Source organism: Giraffa tippelskirchi, chromosome 6 (assembly GCF_054371585.1).
Source record: "Giraffa tippelskirchi isolate mGirTip1 chromosome 6, T2T-mGirTip1v1.2.pri, whole genome shotgun sequence".
Taxonomy (NCBI): domain Eukaryota; kingdom Metazoa; phylum Chordata; class Mammalia; order Artiodactyla; family Giraffidae; genus Giraffa; species Giraffa tippelskirchi.
The window spans coordinates 164,049,427-164,070,414 of NC_137280.1; the positions used below are offsets into that span (position 1 = coordinate 164,049,427).

Consider the following 20,988-nt stretch of genomic DNA (forward strand, 5'->3'; position numbering starts at 1 on the left):
TTGGATGGCATCACCAACATAATGGACATGAATTTGAGTAAGCTCTGGGAGTTGGTGATGGACAGGGAAGCCTGGTGTGCTGCAGTCCATGGGGTCACATAGAGTTGGACCATGACTGAGCAACTGAACTGAACTGAACTGAACTGAGGAACGGTAAAAGCTGGAGAGTCAGTGAAGGTAGAGGTAAGAACTATGAAGTATTATATTTGGGGTTGGCCAGTATATTTGAGTCAGCCAGAAAAGATCAATAAATAATTTGCCTCTCTTTCCACTTTTCATTTCTCTAACACAGGTGATGAAAAAGACAATTGTGAGACAGATTTTGATGTTTATTTTTCTACATTAAAACCATATTCAGCATATGACCTGCCCAGTGCGATCATGACAGATGAGAATCAAGGAAATGGGTGGAATTATTTTTCTCTCCTCTTTCCCTTCTCTCTCTCCCTGCAGAATGGAGTAAGGAAGGCTCCATACTCTTCCTTGAATGTCCAGTGTGGTACGAGAATTTTTTTTTTTTAGCATTCAACAAAACGCAACATATTTTTACTTTATATTCACTTTCTAAACAAGTGTTACCTTAAAAACTCACATTTACCCCAAAATCTGCATTAGAGTGTTTATATAAAAGGCTGGCATATGGAAAAATTTAAGGTAGAGTTACCTATACTTAATTATACTGAATAAGGATACTTCTATTGAAATAACTGTCAGGATTAACTTGCACTTCAAGTGAAAAAACAATCAACTGTGGGAATTACGATTCTTAATATCTAGGGATGATAATCAACAAAATTGGGTGGTTTGGATTAGAGGAACAGGAACACAATTATACCAACACCATGTTTTATCATTTGGGTTTACAATGGTCAGAATCAAAATCTTGAGAAACAGAAATTTACCAAAATTCCTGAGCTAACTTTTTCCACTTGCAAGGCAGGTAATAGCTATATCTCAATACCAAAGAGGCAAGGAATTCACTTCAGTGTGACCTATTTATGCCTCTCAGATTCATCATATGCATTTTTTAATGACCCCAAACCAAAGGAAATGTAGAAACCTATTTGAAAAGCTGACATTAAGGTTGTGACACCAACGAAAACAACAAGAGAATCTAAAGTTAAACTGACACACAATCCCCAAATCAGTCTGTTACACTCCTAATTTAAAAAACAGTTACTATGTGAAAAAGTGATGGCGTGTCAGCCTCTGCTTTGAAACCCCTGAATTTTGTCATTTGGTGTTTGTGTCACAACCTTAATATTATTTAAATATACTTTTAATATCTATTATTTAAAAAATATCTTTGAATTGAAGATACTCTAAAGCTTTGAAGACGCCAACCTCAAAGCACTGCATTCCTAGCATGCCACGTTTATTAGAAGTGGTGCATAAAACATTTCCTGTTGACAAATCTAATTCATTAAAAGGTGAGATGGATGCATTTTAAAATAACTGGCTGGCATCATTATCTGCAGCACCTTTTATAAATTATTCCTCTTTTCCCTTTTGACTGAACTTGTCACAGTTCTCTCTTTCAGAGTCTGAGTGTTATGCCTTATAGTCAATGCTTTCAACATGTTTAGACAAGTCATAAGTTAAACAAGCAGTGGTACTTTATTTTCTAGAAATGAGAAAGGGTAGCAGAAGTATTTACAGATAATTTCAGTCAATTCATTGATTTTTAGCTAAGGACAAGGAAAGTCAGCTAGTGATGGTTTCATCTTACACAAAGGATTTAAAAATAAAACTATACTGTTTGAGGAAAAGGGAGAATTTCAAAGAAAGGAACACAAAGAGAGATGCTGGCAGCCCTGCTGCAGTATTGTGCAGAAAACTTACTTTAAAATTGAATTGTGCTTCCCCTGACATCGGAGATCAGGTACATCATAAAGCTGACAGCTGGCTGGCATGCTGCCTTCCTAAAGGAAAATGCTAACTGCATTTCTCTTAGAGGCCAAAGGAATAGAATTATAGAAGCTTTCAAGCAAACTGGGAAGATGGAGGACAAATCATTTAAAATATGATGAAAAGCATTTCTTACCTAATTTTGTTTCAGAAGATTCTAAGAATGAGCTGGTCTTCTAATCCTACGTAGGTGGTAACTTATTTCCTTCTGAGCTGTCAGTAAAGAGCTGCCTTTTCTTCAGCGTCTTCAGCAGCTTTTTTCCAAAATATACAAAGCACACCTATAAAATAATTAGATATAGCTTTACCACTCACATGGAGGAGGCACAGTCACAACGTTAGTGATCTGCATTGGCAGTGACAGTACTATCATTACGGTAGGATATACAGACTTGATCCAAGAGATGCTAGAAACATATAAAGACATCCTGAAGTTGGGGCACCTTAAGAAAGCTTATTAACAAGATGACTCATAGATTACTGGCACATGGATAACAGATGCACCTTACAAATATGCACAAAGTATCCCTTTTATTATCATTGAGTTTTCAAATGTTCCTAAAGAAACATAGATCACAGACAGTAAGGAATGGCTGCACCATATGAATCAAGCAATACCTTTCAATACAATTACAGTTTTCTTTTTTAATTACTAGTTGCCCCAGAACTGTTTCTTAAAACCATATTTGGGACATCCCTGGAGTTCCACTGGTTAAGATTCCAAGTTTCCAATATAGGGGGCTTGGGTTCTATTCCTGGTCAGGGAACTAAGATTCCACATGCCACATGGTGAGGCCAAAATATTACAAAATAAGTTAAAATTAAAAAAAAAAAATCATTTACCCACTCTTCTAGGTTATCATGATAAAGTAGATTCTGACTCAGGTAATCTGGGGTCAGGACCTGAGATTCAGTGTTTCTAATAACCTCCCACATAAAGTCACCAAAGAGGTGAGTCTGTAGTCTAAACATTCACTAGTGAGGTTCCACCAATCTATCCGACTTTGCCTGCACCAAAATACACTCCAGTTATTCTTGTTTTTTGGCCCTCTGTCTCTCTATATAATTTTAAAATCTTTTGTCAAGTATTCTCTCCTCCCCTCAAAAATACACATAAATTTGAATGAATTGATCAAATTGGGCACCTATAAAATCTTGTTTCCCAAAGCCATGTGTATTACATATCATTCCATTTATTGAGGTCTTATTGTCACAAAATAATGCTTTACTAGTTTCCTCATGGGAGTTTTGCACATCTCTTGCTATGTTAGATGTATTCCCTGGAACTTCATATTTTGAATGTGAGTATAAATAATATCTCTTCACAAGGGCTTTTTCATGTTTTGTTTATATATGTTTATATTTGTGTAATTTTGTACATTGGTATGTTTACCCAGGATATTTGTAAAACTCTTATTATATATTTCTGTAGCTTGATATCATAAACATTCCAAAATCTATACTATTTATCTTGCCTTCTTAAAAGGAAAAGAAAAGAAGTCAAACAATAAGTAAATTATTTAATAGAAAAAGCTATTTGATGATTTGTGATCAGCCAAAATGATCTCTTCATTAGGCTTAGGTCAACTATAAAACTAATATGAAGAAAGTTCCAGATGTTTCTCTCAATATTTATTGATTGTTCTCATACTTCTTGCCTTTCCCTAGTATCTGAAATACAAGAGCTTAAATGTTACTAACATCTATTATCCCAAGCTGCTATCCAGCTAATACTTCATCAGAAACAGACAAAAACCTTCATGGGCAACTTGGCCTGTCTAGGAACTAAATTTGAGCAAAATAGGAAACAGAGGAATTATAAAGAGAGACATGGTTCAGTTTGGCTTAAGAACTAAGGGGAGATGCCCACGCTAGGGAGCCATTATAGAGATACAACATATTACCTACACTCCATATCTGAAATCACAAGATTTCATGGAAAACCATAAATAACTGAAATTGCTTTCTTGATGACAATGTCAGCCTGTAGACTGAATTGTCCTTCAATGATAACTTTCAACCGCTTGACCAAGGGAAAAAAAAAATCAAGATTTACTTCCTACAAACTGTCAACATTGGTAATATTGCTTACCTGATAAAATGTAAATGTACATAGGTAAAAGAAAATGTAAACACAAAGGTAAATGTGGGATAGATACAGAATCAGGTAAAGAAACAAAAAGAGGCAGTAACTAAAATAATAGTAACCATTACAATTAAAAAAAAAAACTGTTCTCTAAAAATGGGTTCATAATCCACTAAAAAAACAACTATGAAAAAATATGGCAACGCACAATGGTATCACCGATTCAATGGACATGAGTCTGAGCAAACTCCAGCAGACTGTGAAGGACAGGGAAGCCTGGCATGCTGCAGTCCACGGGGTCACAAAGGGTCGGAAATGACTGAGTGACTGAACATACAGAAAATCCTGAAAAGAACAGATGAGAGCAGGACCCAAGAAGACGTGGTACGTATATACAATGGAATGTTACTAAGCCATAAAAAGAATGCAGTAATGCTATTGGCAACAACATGGATGGACCTAGAGATTATCATATTAAGTCAAAGAAAAATAATCATATTATATCACTTACATGTGGAATCTAAAAAAATGATACAAATGAACTTATGCACAAAAACAGAAATAGATTCACCGAATTTGAAAACAAATTTACAGCTACCAAAGGGGAAAGGCTGAGGTGGGGGAGGAATAAATTAGGAGTTTGGGATTAACATATACACACTACAATATATAAAACAGAGTACTAGGAACGGTAGCATGGGTGCCCACAAAGAAAAGCCTGCTTCATTCTGGCTTCAGCAGACTTCCAACATAATCATGGTTACCCACTTATTTACTCTAAAGCAAACTGTACCAGTCAAAGCGGTGCCATCCAAATGTAGTTTCTAGGCAGCTTTTTGACTTTCTTCTTTGCAATATGAATGCACAGCCAAGGACTATTGGGCATTTGAAGAAAATCGTTTTGCTTTGTGTTCACATCTGAAACTAATATAAGACAAAAATTTGTCCCCAAAGAAGATGGAGATAAGGAAAACTATAGAGCTAGACAAAATTGACAAATACAACCATTTTAGTCACCCAGGCAACCATAAATAAAGGAAGATAACAACTTGAGAAGTATTGATATTTGAAAAACTATTCATTTTTAGGTAAGAAAACTAGGACCCTGTGGTACTCTAGCCTAGAGGTGCTCTTATCGATATCAACCACAATTCAGTAAGTACAGAGGTTCTTCCAGAGTGGGGAAGATCACTAGACCCAGAAACAACTCTGCAGTGGTCAAAGGAGGCTCAGTGGTGCTTGAGTGGTGGGTGATGCTAGCCTTCGGCAGTATTTCACTGGAAGTGATGGCCTTACAAGAGGGAGCAAGCACAGAGAGTCAACAGCTCTATTAATCCAAGTTATGTTCACCCTTGGGGCAAGCACATTCTTGGCTATGGCTAAGAGTATGTCCAATGGAGGCCTGAGAGGAACAAAGCTACCCACACATTCCTGAGGCTGAACAATCACAACACAGAGGAAATGTGAAAGAGTTCAGTAGAAACCAAAGTGGGGAACACTTGAAAACAATATAAATTTTAAATGTATTTGTCTACCAATACAGAGATTCATGAGCAGATGACAGAACCTTACTGACTTGAAGTGTTTGCACACATTCACTGTCTGACCATCAGCTTATCATTTAAGCTTCACAGAGAGAGAGGCAAGTCCCAGGAAGCCAAATGTAAAACTAATAACAACAATCTCAAAAAGAAATAAAGAAAAAGTGGCTATCTATCGCAAGGGAAATAGATGTCACTGATTTAATTTGGGCAAATTACTAAACAAAAAAACCCAAGCAAATAAAGCAGTAACAGGGAGAAAAAAAAAAAAAATCAGAATCCAGAGTTGCCACAATATATGATCTAAAATATCTACTTTTCAACAAGATATTACGAGATATGCAAGGAGGGAAAAAGTGGCCAATAGAAACTGGGTATCTCTAGATACTGAATTTAAACACAGTCTTTAAAGCAGAATTATAAATACATTCAATGAACTGAACGTGACCATACTTAAAAAATAAAACAAAAGTAAGGCAATGATGAATAAAAAAAAAAAGAGATTCTCAATAATGAGAAAAAATGTTGGAAAACAACTAAATGGAAATTTTAGACTTGAAAAGTATATTAAGTGAAAATTCACTTTAGGAACCTGACAACACATTCAAGATGACCTGAAGAATTAGTGAATTTAAGAGTGCTGTGATTAGTCACTCAGTCATGTGCGACTCTTTTGTGAGCAAATTGGCTGTAGCCTGCCAGGCTCCTCTGTCGATGGGGACTCTCCAGGCAAGAATACTGGAGTGGGTTGCCATGCCCTCCTCAAGGGGATCTTCTAAATCCAGGGATCAAACCCAGGTCACCTGCACTGCAGGAGGATTCTTTACTGTCTGAGCCACCAGGGAAGCCCAAAAACACTGGAGTGGGTAACCTATCCCTTCGCCGGGGGATCTTCCTGATCCAGGAATTGAACCTGGGTCTCCTGAATTTCAGGCGGATTCTTTACCAGCTGAGCTACCAAGGAAGATGAGTGGATTTAAAATCACTTCAGCCAGTTGCTCAGTTTTGTCCAACCCTTTAAGACCCCAAGGACTGCAGCACGCCAGGCTTCCCTGTCCATAACCAACTCCCGGAGCTTGCTCAAACTCATGTCAATTGAGTCGGTGATGCCATCCAACCATCTCATCCTCTGTTGTCTACTTCTCCTCCTAACCTCAATCTTTCCCAGCGAGTCAGTTCTTCATATCAGGTGGCCAAAGTACTGGAGTTGCAGCTTCAGCATCAGTCCTTCCAATGAACACCCAGGACTGATCTCCTTTAGGATGGACTGGTTGGATCTCCTTACAGTCCAAGGGACTCTCAAGAGGCTTCTCCAATACCACAGTTCAAAAGCATCAATCTTTACCACTCAGCTTTCTTTATGGTCAAACTCTCACATCCACACATGACTACTGGAAAAACCGTAGCTTTGACCAGACAGGCCTTTGTCAGCAAAGTAATGTCTCTGCTTTTTAATATGCTGTCTAGGTTGGTCATAGCTTTTCTTCTAAGGAGCCAGCGTCTTTTAATTTCATGGCTGCAGTCATCACTTGCAGTGATTTTGGAGCCCAAGAAAATAAAGTGTGTCACTGTTTCCATTGTTTCCCCATCTATTTACCATGAAGGGATGGGACCAGATGCCATGATCTTTGTTTTTTGAATGTTGAGTTTAAGCCAACTTTTTCACTCTCCTCTTTCACTTTCATCAAGAGGCTCTTTAGATCTTCTTTGTTTTCTGCCATAGGGTGGTGTCATCTGGATATCTGAGGTTATTGATATTTCTCCGAGCAATATTGATTCCAGCTTGTGCATCATCCAGCGAGGCATTTCACATGATGTAGCAAAGTCCGATGCTGTGAAGAGCAGTATTGAATAGGAACCTGGAATGTTAGGTCCATGAATCAAGGTAAATTGGAAGTGGTAAAACAGGAGATGGCAAGAGTGAACATTGCCATTCTAGGATTCAGTGAACTAAAATGAACTGGAATGGGTGAATTTAACTCAGATGACCAATATATCTACTACTGTGGGCAGGAATCCCTTAGAAGAAATGGAGTAGCCGTGATAGTTAGCAAGAGTCAGAAGAGCAGTACTTGGATGCAGCCTCAAAAATGACAGAATGGTCTCTGTTCGTTTCCAAGGAAAACTTTTCAGTATCACAGTAATCCAGTCTACGCCCCAACCACTAATGTCGAAAAGCTGAAGTTGAACGGTTCTATGAGGACCTATAAGACCTGCTAGAACTAACACCAAAAAAAGATGTCCTTTTAACCACAGGGGACTGGAATGCCAAAGTAGGAAATCAAGAGATACCTGGAGTAACAGGAGAGTTTGGTATCGGAGTACGAAACGAAGTGGGGCAAGGGCTCACAGTTTTGCCAAGAGAATGCACTGGTGATACCAAACACACTCTTCCAACAACACAAAAGGCGACTCTACACGTGGACATCACCATATGGTCAATACCAAAATCAGATTGATTATATTCTTTGCAGCCAAAGATGGAGAAGCTCTATACAGTTAGCAAAAACAAGACCAGGAGCAGACTGTGGCTCAGATCATGAACTCCTTATTGCCAAATTCAGACTGAAATTGAAGAAAGTAGGAAAAACCACTAGACCGTTCAAGTATGACCTAAATGAAATCCCTTATGATTATACAATGGAAGTGAGAAATAGATTCAAGAGATTAGATCTGATAGAGTACCTGCAGAACTATGGATGGCAGTTCATGACACTGTACAGGAGGCAGTGATCAAGACCATCCCCAAGAAAAAGAAATGTAAAAAGGCAAATGGTTGTCTGACAAAGCCTTATAAATACCTGGGAAAAGAAGAGAAGCGAAAGGCAAAGGAGAAGAGGAAAGATATACCCATTTGAATGCAGAGTTCCAAAGAATAGCAAGGAGAGATAAGAAAGTCATCCTCAGTGATCAATGCAAAGAAACAGAGGAAAACAATAGAATGGGAAAGACTGGAGATGGAAATGGCAACCCACTTCAGTGTTCTTGCCTGGAGAATCCCAGGGACGGAGGAGCCTGGTGGGCTGCCGTCTATGGGATCACACAGAGTCGGACATGACTGAAGTGACTTAGCAGCAGCAGCAGACATTTCTTCAAGAAAATTAGAGATATCACGGGAACGTTTCATGCAAAGATGGGCACAATAAAGGACAGAAAAGCTATGGACCTAACAGAAGCAGAAGAGATTAAGTAGAGGTGGCAAGAATACACAAAAGATCTTAATGACCCATATAATAACAATGGTGTGATCACCCACCTAGAGCTAGACATCCTGGAATGCGAAGTCAAGTGGGCCTTAGGAAGCATCACTACAAAGAAAGCTAGTGGAGGTGATGGAATTCCAGTTGAGCTATTTCAAATCCTAAAAGATGATGCTGTGAAAGTGCTGCACTCACTGTGCCAGCAAATTTAGAAAACTCTGCACTCGCCACAGGACTGGAAAAGGTCAGCTTTCATTCCAATCCCAAAGAAAGGCAATGCCAAAGAATGCTCAAACTACCACACAGTTGTACTCATCTCACATGCCAGCAAAGTAAGGCTCAAAATTCTCCAAGCCAGGCTTCAACAGTATGTGAATGGTGAACTTTCAGATATTCAACCTAGATTTAGAAAAGGCAGAGGAACCAGAGATCAAATTGCCAGTATCTGTTGGATCATTGAAAAAGCAAGAGAGTTCCAGAAAAACATCTACTTCTGCTTTATTGACTACCCCAAAGCCTTTGACTGTGTGGATCACAACAAACTGTGGAAAATTCTCAAAGAAATTGGAATACCAGACCACCTGACCTGCCTCCTGAGAAATCTGTATTCAGGTCAAGAAGCAACAGTTAGAACTGGACATGGAACAACAGACTGGTTCCAAATAGGAAAAGGAGTACGTCAAGGCTGTATATTGTCACCCTGCTTATTTAACTTCTATGCAGAGTACATCATGAGAAACGCTGGGCTGGAGGAAGCACAAGCTAGAATCAAGATTGCCGGGAGAAATGTCAAAAACCCCAGATATGCAGATGACACCACACTTATGGCAGAAAGTGAAGAAAAACTAAAGAGCTTCTTGATGAAAGTGAAAGAAGAGAATGAAAAAGTTGGCTTAAAAGTCAACATTAAGAAAACTAAGATCATGGCATCTGGTCCCATCACATCATGGCAAGTAGATGGGGAATCAATGTAAACAGTGACAAACTTTATATTTTTGGGCCTCTAAAATCATTGCAGATGGTGACTGCAGCCATGAAATTAAAAGGAACTTGCTCCCTGGAGGAAAAGTTATGACCAACCTAGACAGCATATTACAAAGCAGAGACATTACTTTGCCAACAAATGTCCATCTAGTCAAAGCTATGGTTTTTCCAGTAGTCATGTATGGGTGTGAGAGTTGGACCATAAAGAAAGCTGACTGCCAAATAATTGATGCTTTTGAACTGTGGTGTTGGAGAAGAGTCTTGAAAGTCCCTTGGAGTGCAAGGAGATCCAACCAGTCCATCCTAAAGGAATATTCAGTCCTGAATATTCATTGGAAGGACTGATGCTGAAGCTGAAACTCCAATATTTTGGCCATCTGATGCGAAGAACTGCCTCACTGGAAAAGATCCTGATACTGGGAAAGATTGAAGCCAGGAGGAGAAGGGGATGACAGAGGATGAGATGGTTGGATGGCATCACCAACTCAATGGACATGAGTTTGTGTAAGCTCTGGGAGTTAGTGATGGACAGAGAAGCCTGGTGTGCTGCAGTCCATGAGGTCACTAAGAGTTGGCCACAACTGAGCGACTGAACTGAACTGAAGTGGCATTTATCCCTGGAACGTAAGGTTGAATTAACACATTGGAAAATGAACCAATGTAATATACCTCATTAACAGAATATAGGACAAAAACTACATGGTGATCTAAAATAGACACAGAGAAGAATGTGTCAAAACCCAACCCTCTTTGATGATAAAAACGTTCAACAAATTAGGAGTAGAAGGGAATTTCATCAACTTGATAAAAGACATCAACAAAAACTCCACAGCTAACTTCGTACTTAATGGGGAAAAACTGAAAGCTCTGCCCTGAAGATCAGGAACAAGACAAGTGTGCCCATTTTTTACCACTTCTATTTAACACTGATTGCGCTAGAGGTTCTAACCAGGATTATTAGGCAAGAAAAGTAAATAAAAGGCATACAGGGACTTCCCTGGCGGTCCAGCGGCTGGGACTCTGAGCTCCCAATGCAGGGGGCCCGGGTTCAATCCCTGGCTTGGGAACTAGATCCCATATGCTGCAACTAAGAGTTTGCATGCGGCAACTAGAACCCAGAGCAATCAAATAAATAAAATTACAAAATAAATATTCTTTAAAAATAAATAAATAAATAAATAAAAGGCATCCAGACTGGAAAGAAGGAGAACTATCTCTACTTATAGATGACATGATATTGTATGTAGGAAATTGTACGAAATTCTAAAACAAACCAAAGGTATCTCCCTGGTGGTCCGGTGGTTAAGGATTCACCTGTCCATGCAGGGGACATGGATTTGATCCCTAGTCCAGGAAGATTCCCCACGCCTTGGTCAACTAAGCCTGTGCACTACAGCTAATGAAACCCACACGCACTAGAGCTGGTGCTCCGAAACAAGAGAAGCCACCACAATGAGAAGCCCATGCACTGCAACTAGAGAATAGTCCCCACCTGGTGCAACTACCGAAAGCCCTCACACAGCAACGAAGACCCAGTACAGCCAAAAAGAAATTAAAGGAAAACCTTTAAAGAAAACCCCAAAACTACTGGAGCTAATAAAGATATTCAACAAAGATTGCAGAAGATTAACAAACAGAAACAAATTATATTTTTATATGCTAGCACTTAACAATTTTAAAATATTAGGAAGTAAATTCTATTTACAGTGACATCAAATAGAAAAAAAAAACATTTAGGAAAACAGTTAACTAAAGAAGTGCAAGACCTATTCACTGAAAAATGCAAAACATCACTGGAAGAAACTGGATTAGATTTAAATACATGAAAGGTCCATTGTTTATGGACTGAAAAATTTAATATTATTAAACTGGCAATACTTCCCAAATTAATCTACAGATTCAGTGCAATCTCTATCAAAATGCCAACTGCCTATTTTGCAGATACTAACAAACTGATCATAAAATTCACTTTGGATATACAAGGGACAGCCAAAAAAAACCTTGAAAGAGAAGAATGAAGTTTGAGAACTCACATTTCCGACTTTCTAAACTTATTATAGAGCTACAGTAATCAAGATCGTGTGATAGGATAAGCATAAAGAGACATGTAATCAATGGAATAGAACCAGGAGTCCAAAAATAAATCCATAGAATGTTCAATTGATTTTTGACGAGGATTTCAAGAAAATTCAATAGAGAAAGATTAGTCTTTTCAAAAAAAGTTGCTGAGACAACTGAATACCAACATGTAAAAGAGTGAAGTCAAATTCATCAAAAGATACACAAAAATTAACTCAAAATCAATCAAAGACCTAAACATATGTACAATTTTTAGAGGAAATCATGGGTGTAAAATCAAAAATATCTGTGCTTCAAATGACAAGATCAATAAAGTGAAAAGACAACTTACAGAGTGGGAGAAAATATTAGCAAATCAAATATCTGATAAAGAGATAGTATCCCAGACAACTACTATAGCTTAAGAAGAAAATGACAAGTAACTCAGTTTAAAAATGACAAAGGATTTGAATAGACATGTCCAAAAGAGAGACATACGTCCAATAAGTACAAAAAGTGAAGCTAAGCATCATTAACTATTAGATAAACATAAATTGGGACTACAAGAGGCACTACTTCATAGCTCACTAGAACAGATAAAATCAAAAGACAGACAGTAACATGTATTGGAGAGAATGTGGAAAAGCTGAAACCATCATATGCTGCTAATGAGATTGTAAAGGTCTCTCCCTCACCCTTCTCAATGGGGTATTTTCCCTCGCATTTTGCATTTTGTAATTATTTTTGTGATCTCTCTCACTAGACAGAAGCATCTGAAGACTAGAATTAGGTCTCTTTCCCTCACTTGAGTATATCAGTTAGGGCAGCTGTCATTCTGTGCTATCTGCAATCACTGATTTCCTTATCTCTCTCAACCATTGAGGGCTTCCCTGGTGGCACAGTGGTAAAGAATTTGTCTGCCAATGAAGGAGACACAGATTTGATCCCTGTGTTAGGAAGATTCCCCTGGAGAAGGAAATGGCAACCCATTCCAGCATTCTTGTCTGGGAAATCCCATGGACAGAGGAATCTGGAGGACAACAATCCATGGGTTGCGAAGGAATTGGACATGTCTTAGTGACTAAACAATAACTCAACCACTCAACTATAATCCTCTTCAGACAGAGACTGTGCTTTATTTTTGCATCCTAGCACCCAGCCTGGGCTTCCCAAGTGTCTGAAGTCTAAAAAAGCTAAGAAAATGGGTAAATGATCTATCTGGGGCTTCCCTGGTGGCTCAGATGGTAAAGTGTCTGCCTGTTATGTGGGAGACCCGGGTTTGATCCCTGGGTTGGGAAGATCCCCTGGAGAAGGAAATGGCAACCCACTCCAGTATTCTTGCCTGGAAAATCCCATGGACCGAGGAGCCTGGTAGGCTACAGTCCATGGGGTCGCAAAGAATCAGAAACGACTAAGCGACTTCACTTTCACTTTCATAATAGGCTCCAGTTTCATCCACCTTATTAGAACTGACTCAAATGTGTTCCTTTTTATAGCTGAGTAATATTCCATTGTGTATATGTACCACAACTTCCTTATCCATTCATATGCTGATGGACAACTAGGCTGCTTCCATGTCCTAGCTACTGTAAACAGTGCTGCAGTGAACACTGGAATACACTTGTCTCTTTCAGTTCTGGTTTCCTCGGTGTGTATGCCCAGCAGTGGGATTGCTGAGTTGTGTGTATGCTCATTCTTTTGATTAACTTTACCTGGTCGTGATCTTTCTGTGGCTTTCTCATTTATTCTGACTCAGCATTTCTCAGACTTTTGGTTTCAGGAGTCCTTTACACTGTTAAAAAATACTGATGACTTCAAAGAGTTTGTATGTATGCCATTATATCTTAATATTTATTGTGTTATAAATTAAAATTGAGTATTTTAAGAAATGATTATTTCAATAATAAAACCAGCACATGTTAATGTAAATGGCATTAAAAATAACTATATTTTTCAAAACAAAAATTATAGTGGAACTGTGGCAATCTCTTTAATATCTGACTTCACAGAATAGTACTGAAATCTCAGAGATCTGCTTCTGTATTTGTTCTCTTGTGATATGTTGATTTGGTTGAAGTGAGTAAACAAAATCTAACCTTATACAGATGTAGTTGGGGAAAAAAGGAGTGTTTAATGGTCTTTTGAGATAACGGTGAATATTTTTCTTTAGTCTTACACCAAAACTTAACAAGTGGTAGCGAAACCCTGCACCTCAGATTGGGACTTGAACCAACGGTCTTTTAATTAGAATCACTCACCTGGTGTCTGGACTTCTTGAGGGTCAGATTTTTGGGTCTTGTTCAGTTGCTCAGTCCTGTCTGACTCTTTGCGACCCCATGGACTGCAGCACCCATGGCCTCCCTGTTCATCATTATCTCCTGGAGTTGTGTGTCTTAGCACAGAAGGAATTATGTGAGAGGCAAAGTGATAGGCAAGAAGTAGATTTATTAATTTTGGATGCTTGTGCAAGCAGGCGAGGGGGCTCTGGCCTGAGGATTAAGTGGGATACATTTTTATAATCAAAGGAAAGTGGGGAAGGGGGAAAGATCGTCTTCTTCCTTATTCTCGAGTAGATGTCAGGCTTATACCACTAGTTCCTCCTTTGTATCTGCAGGAAAGCGTTTGACCCTAGGACTGTCAAAGTACTTGTTCACATCAGTAGAAAGGTGGTAACATTTTTTCTTGCATCTAATTACCTGGGGCCTATCTTGTGCTTTTATTTATGGCTTCACAGCTAAGCAAGCCTGCTTTGTACCATGACTTTTGATAGCTTTTTGGAGCAGTCATTAACTTACAGTGGTCTCCCCAAGTTCCCTGTTGCTCTCACTATCTATAATCCTCTACTGAGACGGCTACAACTACCTGTGTTAACTATCCTATTCTTTCTCTATCAGTAGTTTCTTAAAGTTTAATTCTAATGTAGTATCTGAAATCATGTCAGTGAAACTTTTATACTCTTACTTTAAAATCCCTTGGTCTATCTTGCACTTTGAATGAATCTTTTACAAACACAGGCTTTTGTTTCATGATGCATTGGCCATGTGGAAAATATTGATTCATTGAGGTATGCTTGACTTCCAAATCTTTACGTACTTCATATGATGATACTGAGCAGGGCCCTATAGGGCTTCTAGGCAAAAGCCCTTTTGTGTCCCCCATTTCTTTGATTATAGGAAACAGCCTTCATTTAGCCTCCATGACCTATCCCGAGTTCCAGTGGGCAGATTCAAGCAGCGTTAATTAGGAAAAGGAGGGATGTGAGACCAGGGAGTCAAGAGCAGCCCTGGGGCAAGTTCCTGTTTCCCCATGAGTGGATACACACAGCAGTGTCTTTGAGGTGTTTTGCAGATACTGAAACTTTCTCCAGTGGGAGAAGTTAATGATAAATGGTGCTATGCCGCCCACAACATGTAGACTACTATCCATTTGGTCCTGGAGTTTGATGATGCTGATTCCTATTCACCTCAACACCTACTCACGAGAAGAATGTGCATGAGCTGATCACTCCTTCTTTGAACAGTTGGCATTAGCCCACTGTGGCCTCCGTTGTCTGGCAAAGTAATAAAGCTATTCTTTTTAACCTCACCCAAAACTCTGTCTCTGAGATTTGATTCAGCTCCAGTGTCCAGAGAAGCTGAGCTTTCAGTATCAACGTGCTGCACTCCATGGGGTCGAAAAGAGTCGGACACGACTGAGCAACTGAATTGAACTATACAATATCAGCAAAATCCCAGTTGTTAATATCACCAGCAATGTTTTCAGGAAAATCATACAATATTGCAAAACTGTCCAACTGAGAGTTTAAAATTTTCCAGGATTTTGTTTTTGTTTTGAAAGTTCTTATTTTATCCTTGGCAACAAATGTGTGTGTGTTAGTCTCTCAGTCATGTCTGACTCTTTGGGACTCCGTGAACTGTAGCCTGCCAGGCTCCTCTGTCCATGGAATTCAGTGGCAACAATTACAATCTAATGCTTTTCTTGAAATGACAGCTCAATTTGATTAATTTTGAGAAAATGTGTGGTGTATTCACAGATTGAGTTAATGAAATTACTAATTTTTAGTACCTCATCAAGGACGTTATTAAGTGAACCTGCCGTTATTTTTTTTAACTCTGTGATGGTGAAAGATTTGACTATAGTGTTGAGCAGGATAATGACCCTTTAGAAATGCCTACATTGTAATCCCTAGAACCTGTGAATAGCAGAGGGGACTTAGAGTTGCTAATCAGTTTACTTTAAAAGAGCAAGATTATCAAATCAGTAGCAAATGGGTACAATGTAATCACAACTGTTTTCAAAAGTGAAAGAACAACAGCAAAAGTGAAAGTCTTAGTCGCTTCAGTCGTGTCTGATTCTTTGCAACCCCATGGACTGTAGCCCACCAGACTCCTCTGTCCATGGGATTCTGAAGTGGGTAGCCATTCTCTTCTCCAGGGAATCCTCCCAATCCAGGGATTGAACCCAGGTCTCTTGCATTGAAGGGCGAACTTTTTACTGTCTGAGCAACCAGGGGAGCCCTAAAAGAAGGAGGCCAAAGAGTGATTCAGAGTGATGAAATATGAAAAGCACTCACATATCTACTAGAAAATGGGGAAAGTGGGCCACCAGCCAAGGAATGAGAGCAGCCTTTAGAAGCTAAAAATATGCAAGGAAACGGGAGTCTTCAGAGCCCCCAGAAAGGAATGCAGCTTTGCTGACCATATGGTTTTAGCCTAGTGATACCCTCAAATGATCTTTAACCTAGAAAAGTAGAAGATAGTAACTTTGTGGGGTTTTAAAACAATACATTTGTGGTGTCAGGCGAGTGTATGCTCCTTGATTCTGTCTCGTCACAACAGAGATTTGGAGCGACGGACATTAAAGCCCTTGGCGTGTCACAGCTCTCAGGTGTTGGACAGCCCGCGTTATAGCTCTCAGGTCTCGAACAGACCATGTTATAGCTCTTAGACAAATCAGGGTTACAGTGTCGACCCAAAGATGAGAGGAGAAGAGAGTGGGGGAGTGTGCCAGCGCGCGGGGTGGGGTGGGGCGGGGTGGGGTGGGGCGGGGTGGGGGGGGGTGGGGTGGGGGGGGGTAGAGCGCGTGCGCGCACGAGAGCGCGTGAGGGAGAGAGCCCTTTGGCTCCTCTTTTTATATGTTTTTCCCTCCCCGTGGGCCTGCCCTATGCAAATTGGGCTAGCCAGGAGTGCTGTTTGTTCTACCTGAAGTCCTCACTCCGGTCCTTAGACCTTCCTTTGACCTTCCTTTGTTCTATTTTCGCGGGCTTTTCCCTTCCTTGTCTTATAGCCACCGCCATTTTGGACTCCTGTTTCCTATTCTAACTACCTAACGTTGGCAACTTACTACAGTAGCAACAGAAAACGAGTACAACTAATACAGCTTGGGGATTATAATTTGTGTTTAGGCATGCTTGCTTTTGCATTTGGTACAAATGTCAACGTAGTGAAATGGTTTATAACGTCTTATTACTATGAAAATAGTTTTTATCTTATAAACCCACTGGAAGAATATTGGGTCCCCACCAGGGATCTGTGTACCATGCTTAGGAATCTCTTATTTAACTTTTTCTCTTGTACTTTCTGTATCAACTGCTAGGCTAGGTACTTTGTTGTTGTTGCTTAGTTGCTAATAGTGTCCAACTCTGCAACCCAATGGACTGTAACCCGCCATGCTACCTCTGTCCATGGGATTCTCCAGGCATTGAATACTGAAGTGGGTTTCCATCTCCTCCTCCAAAGGATCTTCCTGACCTAGGGACTGAACCTGTGTCTCCTTCGTCTCCTGTATTGCAGGCAGATTCTTTACTGCTGAGAAGTCTAAAAAGCTAAGAAAATGGGTAAATGATGTCATGACAATGAAGTAAGAAAAATATTTACTAGTTATTAGTAAAAATTCACGCTTTACCAGTATAACGCTCTTCAAAAAGAACTCCCGTCACTTCTCAGTTTAAATTAGGGAAACCCTACATTTAAACTGTTAAAATTAGCTGTTTCCCATAGGGAAAATAAACAGTAAATTCAGGGGATGGGGCATGGCTGCTGACTGCTAAAAAACAACTGCTGCTAATCATCCTCCCTGACACTCAATGGCCACAAAATCTTAGCAAAGAAATAATGAGAGTGATAGAAAAGGACTCATATCAACCAACTGGAAAACAGAGTAATCATGTGGCCTAAGTAGTGTAAACAAAAAGTCTTTTCCTGGATGCATGATACAAAAGAACCCTAAATTTAGATTCTTAAGACCTAGCTTCTAGTTCAAGTCACATGTTTCCTGAGTTATCTGGGCAGGCTAAATCACCTCTTTAATCCTCATTTCCTCCTGTAAAGATAAGAAAGTTAGACTAAGCCCCTTGCTTTTAAAATTTAAATCCTTTGATTCACAGTAACAAACACTTAATACCTAAATCCTAAAGCTGCACATAAATGAAACAAAACTGTATACTACTATTCACCAATTGGTGGGTCATGACCTGCCACATACAGAGTGCTGAACTGATTGATGGCTACATTTCCTCATTAAAAACAAGGAAAGAGGAAGGAGGTAAGGGAATGGAGACAAAAATATGATACTTTGATCTGTTTGACCAAAGAGATACCTTTGGTGATATGTATGTGTGTGTGTGTGTGTGTGTTTGTGTGTGTGTGTGTGTGCACTCAGTCATGCCCAACTCTTTGGGACTCCATGGACTGTAGCCTACCATACTCCTCTGTCCACGGAATTTTTCAAGCAAGAATATGGGGGTAGGTTGCCATTTCTTCCTCCAGTGGAACTTCCTGACCCAGGAGTCAAACCCAAGTCTCTTATGTCTCCTGCACACACAAGTGGATTCTTTACCATTGTGCCACCTGGGAAGTGGAAGTAAACATTTTTCCTCTATCTTCTAGATTCTTTTGGCAGATGCATTAATTAAATCAATATAAGGCTGATTTATATGGACTGTAGCCCACCAGGCTCCTTTGTCCATCGAATTCTTCAGCCAAGAATACTGGAGTGGGTAGCCATTCCCTTCTCCAGGGGATCTTCTCAACTCAGAGATCAAAAAACAGAAGTAAGAATACATAAAAAAAAATATATAAAAAAAAGGTTTTAACGACCTGGATAACCATGATGGTGTGGTCACTCACCTAGAGCCAAACATGCTGGAGTGTGAAGTCAAGACAGCCTTAGGAAGCATTACTACAAATAAAGCTAGTGGAGGTGATGGAATGCCAACTGAACTATTTCAAATTCCAAATAATGATGTGGTTAAAGTGCTGTACTCAATATGTCACTCAAATTTGTAAAACCATCAATGGTCACAGGACTGGAAAAGGTCAGTTTTCATTCCAATCTCAATGGGCAATGCCAAACAATGTTCAAACTATTATACAATTGCACTCATTTCACATGCTAAGCATGATAATGTTCAAAATCCTTTAATGCTGCAGCAGTACATGAACCAAGAACCTCCAGAGAAACAAGCTAGATTTAGAAAAAGCAGAGGAATCAGAAATCAAATTGCCAACATTTGTAGGATCATAGAAAAAGCAAGGGAATTCCAGAAAAGCATCTGCTTCATTGACTACACGAATGCCTTTGACTGTGTAGATCACAAAAAACTCTGGAAAATTCTTAAAAGAGATGGGGATGTCAGACCACCTTACCTGTCTCCTGAGAAACCTGTATGCAAGTCAAGAAGGAACATTTAGGACTGGATGTGGAACAATGAACTGGTTGAAAACTGGGAAAGGAGTATGTCAAGGCTGTATATTGTCATCCTGCTTATTTAACTTATATGCAGAGGATATCATGTAAAATGCCAGGCTAGATGAATCACAAGCTGAAATCAAGATTGCCAGAAGTATCAACAACATCAGCTATGCAGGTGATACCACTCTCACGGCAGAAAGTGAAGAGGAACTAAAGAGCCTCATGATAAGGTGAAAGAGGAGAGTGAAAAAGCTGGCTTAAAGCTCAACATTCAAAAAACGAAGATCATGGCATCCAGTCCCATCACTTCATGGCAAACAGAAGAGGAAAAAATGGAAACAGTGACAGATTTTTTCTTCTTGGACTCCAAAATTGCTGCAGACAGTAACTGCAGCCACGAAATTCAAAGACATTTGGCCCTTGGAAGGAAAGCTATCACAAACCTAGAGAGCGTATTAAAAAGCAGAGACATCACTTTGCCAACAAAGGTCCGTGTAGTCCAAGCTACAGTTTTTCCAGTAGTCATGTAAAGAGCTGGACCATAAAGAAGGCTGAGCATGGAAGAATTGATGCTTTTGAATTGTGGTACAGGAGAACTCGAGAATTCCTTGGACAGCAAGATCAAGCCAGTCAATCCTAAAGAAAACTAACCCTGAGTATTCATTAGAAGGACTGATGCTGAAGCTGAACCTCCGATACCTTGGCCACCTGATGTGAAGAGCCAGCTCTTTGGAAAAGATGCTGATGCTGGCTAAGACTGAAGGCAAGAGGAAAAGGGGGCGACAGAGGATGAGATGGTTGGATAGCATCACCAATTCCATAGGTATGAGTTTGAGCAAACTCTAGGAGACAGTGAAGCCTGGTGTGCTGCAGTCCATGGGGTCACAAAGAGTCAGACACTACTGAGAGACTAAACGACAACAAGGTAGATTAACTTCCCAGGTGGTGCGGTGGTAAAGAATCTACTTGCCAATGCAGGAGACGTGTTTTATCCCTGGGTCGGGAAGATCCCCTGGAGGAGGAAATGGCAACCCACCCCAATATTCTTGCCTGAAAAATTCCAGGGACAGAGGAGCCTAGAGGGTTACACACAGTCCATGGGTTGCAAAGAGACTGACAAAACTGAGCAACTGAGCACTTACACACAAGGTTGATTTCCAGAAGGAAAACAAATTTCACTGCATACACATGGGAGCTCCATAAGACAGTGAGACTCAAAGGCAAGTCAGACAGTTAAAGTTACATGTCACTCTGAGCCAAGAGGGATTGGGGCCTGGAGTGTCCTGTGAGGAGGTTCAATCACAGGACACTAAGAGCTGGTATTTGGTAACCTGTCTTTGCCCTGCCATACATATCAGTCATTCAGGTAGAAATTCTCTCTGGTAATAATAGCTCCTTTCCCGGTACTAATCTTGGATGTCCTCAGCCAGTTGCTTGAAGCAGGATTTCGGTTCCCGGCCAGAGACTGATGTCGTGTCACAGCAGTGAGAGCACCAAATCCACACCCAGAGACCAGCAG

At 39.9% G+C, this 20,988-nt stretch overlaps 1 protein-coding gene across 20 annotated transcripts in view; it reads right to left on the reverse strand.

Moving 5' to 3' along the window:
• The window catches only part of KIAA0825 (KIAA0825 ortholog), a 404,341-nt gene that overhangs the window by 375,070 nt on the left and 8,283 nt on the right, over window positions 1–20,988 (reverse strand). For 16 of the 20 annotated variants that reach the window (XR_014056215.1, XR_014056216.1, XR_014056218.1 and 13 more), the window contains exon 2: window positions 2,045–2,189. The gene's annotated coding sequence lies outside the window, so the exon portion shown is untranslated. Of the gene's footprint in view, window positions 1–2,044; window positions 2,190–4,787; window positions 4,919–14,035; window positions 14,170–14,738; window positions 16,295–16,978; window positions 17,602–20,988 lie in introns of all 20 variants that reach the window. The other 4 variants (XR_014056223.1, XM_081498690.1, XM_081498693.1 and 1 more) reach the window with 2 other exon arrangements.